General features: G+C 38.4%; 1 non-coding gene across 1 annotated transcript; it reads right to left on the minus strand.

The window, feature by feature from the left end:
• Positions 1-2112: 2112 nt before the first annotated feature.
• On the minus strand, positions 2113-2219 carry LOC112713286 (small nucleolar RNA R71). Its single transcript, XR_003158260.1, has one exon. It is a non-coding gene; the product is annotated as a small nucleolar RNA R71 (small nucleolar RNA).
• Positions 2220-7823: the final 5604 nt, after the last annotated feature.

The following is a 7823-nucleotide window of genomic DNA, read 5'->3' on the forward strand; positions in this document are numbered from 1 at the left end:
ATCAAATAGGCAATCCTAAATACTGCAAACTCAAACAAAATAGACAAATGCAAATGATGTATGCCTACCCTATGGCTGGTGATATCATTTGTCGGTTATATAGCCAAAGTCGACATGTCCGGTAGTTAACCCTGGACAGTCCCTTCATGTACGCATCCCCAAGAGTTTATCCCCGAAATTTCCCCCAATGAGATGAAATTTCATGATTGATATATTGGTGCGGTAATTTATAACCACAGATTAACCGGCAAGTGCACCGGGTCGTACCAAGTAATACCTCAGGTGAGTGAGAGTCGATCCCACGAGGATTGATGGATTAAGTAACAATGGTTAAGTGATTTACTTAGTTAGGCAAGCAGAAAATAGTGTTTGGATGTTCAAAAGGTTTAAATCCGAACTCAGAATATCAAAAGGATAGACAAATAAATAAGTTGGGAATAAAATATGAAAGAAAACAGTTAAAGCTTCAGAGTTATCTATTTTTTCGGATTAACTTTTCTTACTAACTATTTTAATCATGCAAGATTCAATTTATGGCAAACTATATGTGACTAGACCCTAATTCTTTAGACCTTTTTAGTCTCCTATAAAATTCATTAATTGACCAAGAAATGGCAGTTAATGAATTTTATAGGAAACTAGAAAGGTCTAAGGAATTAGGGTCTAGTCACATATAGTTTGCCATAAATTGAATCTTGCATGATTAAAATAGTTAGTAAGAAAAGTTAATCCGAAAAAATAGATAACTCTGAAGTCTTAACTGTTTTCTTTCATATTTTATTCCCAACTTATTTATTTGTCTATCCTTTTGATATTCTGAGTTCGGATTTAAACCTTTTGAACACCCAAACACTATTTTCTGCTTGTCTAACTAAGTAAATCACTTAACCATTGTTGCTTAATCCATCAATCCTCGTGGAATCGACCCTCACTCACCTGAGGTATTACTTGGTACGACCCGGTGCACTTACCGGTTAATCTGTGGTTATAAATTACCGCACCAAGTTTTTGGCGCCGTTGTCGGGGATTGATTGTGATTGACAACTATTCGTTGTTTGATTGCTTAGATTAGATAATTTTTCTTTTAATTAGTTTTATTTTAGTATTATTAATTTTTATTTTCATTTTTTTCTCGTTATTTTTTCTTCCCGTGCTTTCAATTCGTTTCCATTGTTTTCCTTTTTTTATTTTTACTTCTTTTTAATTTTTTTTCTTTTCAAAACTTTACGTTTTCTTTTTTTTCTATTTTCTTTTTTATTTTTTATTTTCTTTTATTTTCGGTCTGTCTTTAATTTCCACAAATATATATATATATATATTTATATAAACAAATAAATAACTAAATAAATAAATAAATTTGCATCATATGTTTTTTTTTTAATTTCTGAATTTAAGTTTGGTGTTACCTGGTTAATTTTGTTTTGATTTTTCTATTTAATTTTTTTCTATAATTTTTGAATTTTTTTAGAGTAGTTAGTGTTTTTATTTTATTTGTTTACACAGGTTACCTCACTGAGAATTTTATGCACTCTGACGTAGAAATTTCCATCTTTTCTTGTTTTCTGTTTATTTATGCGCAGGAACAAAGACAAAGAACATCTCTTAGACTTTGATCCTGAACCTGAAAGAACTTTCAGGTGACGTTTACAATAGGCAAGACTTTATAAGGCTGCAAAATCTACTATGGATCCTAATAATGCTGATAATGCCAATGTGGCAAATCCGAATGGGGATGAACAACAAAGGAGAGTCTTTGGCTCTTTTTCTGCTCCTACTGTAGATCTTTATGGAAAAAGTATTGTGGTGCCTCTTATAGCTACAAACAACTTTGAGTTGAAGCCACAATTGGTCACCTTGGAGCAGCAAAACTGCCAGTATCATGGTCTTCCCCATGAAGACCCAAATCAATTCATTTCAAATTTTCTGCAGATTTGTGATACTGTGAAGACAAATGGAGTGAACCCAGATGTGTACAAACTAATGCTCTTCCCGTTTGCTCTGAAGGATGGAGCAAAACTATGGCTAGATTCCCAACCCAAGGAGAGCTTGGATACTTGGAACAAGGTTGTTACTGAGTTTCTCACTAAATTTTTCCCACCAAAGAAGCTGACTAAGCTTAGGATAGAGGTTCAGCACTTCAGGCAGAAGGATGATGAAACCCTGTATGAAGCTTGGGAGAGATACAAGCTACTGACTAGGCAATGCCCTCTGGACATATTCTCCAAATGGACTCAACTAGACATCTTTTATGAAGGCCTAGGAAAAATATCCAAGATGTGCTTAGATAATTCTGTAGGAGGTTCATTGCACAAAAAGAATACACCGGAGGAGACTATTGAGCTTATTGAATTGGTTGCTAGCAACCAATACTTATACTCATCTAACAAGAATCCTGTGAACTCTGAGACTCCTCAGAAGAAGGGTGTCATGGAAGTAGAAACTCTTAATACTCTTCTTGCTAAAAACAAGCTTATGTCTCAGCAAATAAGTCTACTTACTCAACAGATGGGTGGCATGCAAGTCTCAGCTATCAACACACAAAATCCACCTCAAGAAGCCTTGTATGACATGACAGGTAATTTTGTGCAAAATGATAATTATAATTTTGCTCAATTTTCTTCTGATCAGGTCAATTACATGGGGAGTGCTCCTAGAAATCCCAACAATGATCCCTATTCTAAGACCTACAATCAAGGGTGGAGAAATCACCCAAACTTTGGGTGGAGAGACCAATCTCAGAGACCTTAGAATTTCAACAACAATTCTCAGGGAGTCTTCCAACAGAATAATTACAATAACCGCCAATTTTAGTCTCAGCAACAACAACCTTTTCAACAGGCAAACTCTAAATCCCAAGAAGATTCTAATTGGAAGATGATGATGAGTTTTGTACATGAAACCAGAGCCTCCATTAGAAACTTGGAAGTACAAATGGGCCAAATAAGCAAGCAATTACCTGAGAGGTCTGCAAGTACGTTTTCAGGTGATACAGTGGTGAACCCAAGAGAAGACTGCAAGGTTATTCAGTTGAGAAGTGGTAAAGTAGTTGGCTCTGAGACCAAGGCCAATAAAGAATTAGTTGAAAAAGAAGCTCCAGAGGAGAAGAAGGAAGAAGTAGAGCACACCCCTCCTAAGTGTGCAGACAACCCTTTCTCTGATTCTCTTGACACTTATCCTACCTTGCCAAAGGCTCCTGAATACAAGCCAAAAATGCCATATCCTCAAAGGCTTCAGAAGGCTTCCAAAGAAAAGAAGTTCTCTAAATTTTTAGATGTCTTCAAAAAGTTATAGATCAACATTCCTTTTGTAGAGGCTCTCGAGCAAATGCCTCTCTATGCTAAATTTATGAAGGAATTGTTGACCCACAAGAGGAGTTGGTAGGAACAAGAAACAGTGGTATTTTTCAAGGAATGCAGTGCCATTATTCAACACAACCTTCCTGAGAAGATGCCAAATCCAGGGAGTTTTGTAATTCCTTGCACCATTAGAGATGTCACCATTCAGAGAGCTTTATGTGATCTTGGAGCTAGCATCAATCTCATGCCACTTTCAGTGATGAAAAAGCTCTAAATTGAGGAGGTAAAACCCACTCGTATTTCTCTTCAACTTGTTGATCTTTCTATTAAATTACATGTGGGTGTTGTTGAGGATTTACTTGTTAAAGTAAGACCATTCATCTTTCCTATTGATTTTGTTATATTAGACATGGAAGAGGAGGTAAAATCCCCTATTATACTTGGTAGACCTTTTTTAGCTACAGGTAGAGCTCTAATTGATGTACAAAACGGTGAATTGACCCTGAGGGTTAATAAAGAACAGGTGGTCCTTCATGTTTTTGAAGCTCTCAAACACCCTAATGATTTTGAAGGGTATATGAAAATAGATATTATTGAACCACTTGTTCAAGAGGTACTAAAAGCTGAGGTGCTTGATGACATTCTAGATCCTATCTCTGAGTATGAATTAGTTGAAGTTGATAATTCACCACCCCAGAAGGCTATGGTTCACACGCCTAAAGTAGAGGAGGAAGCCCCCAGGCTTGAGCTCAAATCCTTACCTCCTTCTCTGAAATATGTTCTTAGGTGAAAATGATTCATATCCAGTGATCATTAGCTCTTCCCTGAAGCATGAACAGGAAGAGGCGCTTGTTTCAGTGCTCAAGAGCCATAAAACAGCTCTTGGGTGGACCATTGGTGACTTGAAAGGGATTAGTCCAACAAAGTGTATGCACAAGATGCTCCTTGAAGATGATGCTAAACCAGTTGTGCAACCACAAAAGAGACTCAATCCAACCATGAAGGAGGTGGTCCAAAAAGAGATAATAAAATTATGGGAAGCATGTATTATTTACCCTATTTCTAACAGTCCTTGGGTAAGTCCTGTACAGGTAGTTCCCAAGAAAGGAGGGATGATAGTGATCTAGAATGAGAAGCATGAACTTATTCCTACCAGGACAGTCACAGGATGGAGGATGTGTATAGACTACAGAAGGCTCAATATTGCTACAAGGAAGGATCATTTTCCCCTGCCTTTCATTGATCAGATGCTTGAGAGGTTAGCTGGTCATGCTTTTTATTATTTTCTGGATGGATATTCTGGATATAATCAAATTACAGTGGACCCTCAAGATCAAGAGAAGACAACATTCACAAGCCCCTTTGGAGTGTTTACCTACAGGAGGATGCCATTTGGACTCTGTAATGCTCCAGCACCCTTTCAGAGGTGTATGCTTTCAATCTTTTCTTATATGGCTAAAAAATATATTGAGGTATTTATGGATGATTTTTTTGTCTTTTGTAATTCTTTTGAATCCTGCCTTAAGCATCTATCCATTGTCTTGAAATGATGTCAAGAATCAAACCTTGTTTTAAATTGGGAAAATGTCATTTTGTGGTTACAGAAGGCATTGTTCTTGGACACAGGATTTCAAGTAAGGGGATTGAGGTTGACAAAGCAAAGGTGGAGGTAATTGAAAAATTACCACCACCAGCTAATGTTAAGGCAGTCAGGAGTTTCCTGGGTCATGCAGGATTTTATAGGAGATTTATAAAGGACTTTTCTAAAATTGCTAAAACATTGAGCAACCTGTTGATTGTTGATACTCTTTTTATCTTTGATTCTGATTGCCTACATGCTTTTGAAACCTTGAAAGCAAACCTTACCTCTGCTCCCATTATAGCTCCCCCTAACTGGAATTTACCATTTGAGTTGATGTGTGATACCAGTGACTTTGCTATAGGAGCTGTTTTAGGACAGAGGCATGGTAAGCTTGTACATGCCATTTACTATGCCAGTCGGGTGTTAAATGATGCCCAAAAGAATTACACAATTACAGAAAATGAATTATTAGCTGTTGTGTTTGCTGTTGATAAGTTTAGGTCCTATTTAATTGGTTCTAAGGTTATTGTTTATACTGACCATGTTGATTTAAAGTACCTTCTAACCAAGCAAGACTCTAAACCAAGATTAATCAGATGGGTGTTACTCCTCTAGGAGTTTGACATTGAGATGAAAGACAGGAAAGGGTCAGAAAATCAAGTAGCTGATCATCTCTCCAGAATTGAGCCTGATGCAGGAGTACAACCACCCATAGCTGTGACTGAAACATTTTCGGATGAGCAATTGTTCCTCATTCAGCAGGCTCCATGGTTTCCAGACATTGCGAATTACAAAGCCCTAAATTTCATTCCAAAGGAGAACAGTAGGCAACAAGTAAAAAAGCTATTGACTGATGCAAAGTACTATATTTGGGAAGAACCATACCTTTTTAAAAGGTGCTCATATAGTATAATCCGAAGATGTGTCCCGGATGAGGAAAAGCAGCAAATTCTTTGGCACTGTCACGGGTCTGATTATGGAGGCCACTTTGGTGGTGAAAGAACAGCTACAAAAGTCCTTCAGAGCGGGTTTTACTGGCCAACTCTCTTCAGGGACTCAAGAGCATTTGTGAAGCCCTGTGACAGATGTGAAAAAGCTACAAATCTCCCTACCAACCATGAAATGCCACAGCAGGGGATTCTTGAGGTTGAACTGTTTGATGTGTGGGGTATTAATTTCATGGGACTTTTTCCACCCTCACATTCAAACAACTATATTTTGGTGGTAGTTGATTATGTGTCCAAGTGGGTGGAAGCTGTAGCTCTACCTACCAATGATGCCAAGGTGGTAATGAGTTTTCTGCAGAGATACATCTTTATCCAGTTTGGTGTTCCAAGGACACTCATTAGTGATGGAGGAAGCCACTTTTGTAACAGACAGCTGGACTCTCTTCTGCTGAGATATGGAGTCCGTCATAAAGTAGCAACCCCCTATCACCCTCAGACAAGTGGGCAGGTTGAAGTTTCCAACAGGGAGCTCAAGAGGATACTAGAGAAGACTGTAAGTGTTTCAAGAAAGGACTGGTCTAGGAAGCTTGATGATGCTCTATGGGCATACCGAACAGCTTACAAGACTCCTATTGGCATGTCCCCTTATCAATTGGTCTATGGCAAAGCCTGTCACTTGCCAGTCGAGCTGGAGCATAAAGCTTACTGGGCAATCAGGTATCTGAACCTTGATTCAGAAGCTGCAGGAATTAAGCGAATGCTTCAGTTGAATGAGCTTGATGAATTCAGATACTCAGCCTATGAGAATGCCAAGCTCTATAAGGAGAGAACTAAGTTATTGCATGACAAGAAGATAGCCATAAGAGTCTTTGAGCCAGGACAGAGGGTGCTTCTGTATAATTCAAGACTCAAATTCTTTCCTGGGAAGCTGAAATCCCAGTGGTCAAGACCATTTGTGGTTACCAGAGCTTCACCATACGGTCATGTGGAAATACAGGAAGAGAATTCTAACAAGAAATTTACAGTGAATGGCTAGAGGTTGAAGCACTATCTGGGAGGCGAGGTCGATCACCAGAGGTCCACTCATCTGCTAAATTAGCATAACTGACCGTCATGCTAGTGACGTTAAAGAAGCGCTTGTCGGAAGGCAACCCAATAAATTCGTATCCTTAGTGTTCTTCGTAGTAGTAGTTTTCCTTACTTAGTTGATTTTTATTGAGTTTTCACCATTTTCTGATCATGCAGCTATTTTAGAAGTAGGAACTAAATTTAAAAAAAAAAGAGCACATGACGCGCAAGCGTCGCTGACGCGTAGGCATCAGAAGGGTGTGCGTGAAAAGAAAAAATGAACAGAGAGTGGCGCGGGAGTGGCGCAGGAATGATGCCTTTCGCACAAAAAGTCCACGCATACACGTTCTTGACGCGTGTGCATCATTGATGATTTTAGCACTCCACGCGTGCGCGTCACTGACGTGTACGCGTGACCTTGAAAATCGGCGTAAACGAGCGTTTGGGCAGAGAGTTGTGCTGGCTTGGGGCTGGACGTGTGCTAGAAGCATAAAACTTGTCCACGCGGATGCGTTCATGACGCGTGCGCATCATTTGCACAAATGGTCATCCACGCGTGCGCATGCATGATGCGAAAATAGTGTTTGGATGTTCAAAAGGTTTAAATCCGAACTCAGAATATCAAAATGATAGACAAATAAATAAGTTGGGAATAAAATATAGAAGAAAATAGTTAGACAACATTCAAATTCACAATTTTAGATTTTAGATGTAGTTTTTAGAGAGAGAGAGAGAGAGAGAGAGAGGCTCTCTCCTCTCTTTTAGGTTTTAGGATTAGGATTTCTCTTAGGTTAGGTTTACTTCTTTTCCAAATTTCAGGTTCAATATTCCTTTAATTTATGTTTCTCTTCTATTTTTATTTACTCTAATGCTTTTACTTGTTAATTACTTATGTTGCCAAATTGGCTTATGAACTCTTCATGTTAGATT

Source organism: Arachis hypogaea, chromosome 9 (assembly GCF_003086295.3).
Source record: "Arachis hypogaea cultivar Tifrunner chromosome 9, arahy.Tifrunner.gnm2.J5K5, whole genome shotgun sequence".
NCBI lineage: Eukaryota > Viridiplantae > Streptophyta > Magnoliopsida > Fabales > Fabaceae > Arachis > Arachis hypogaea.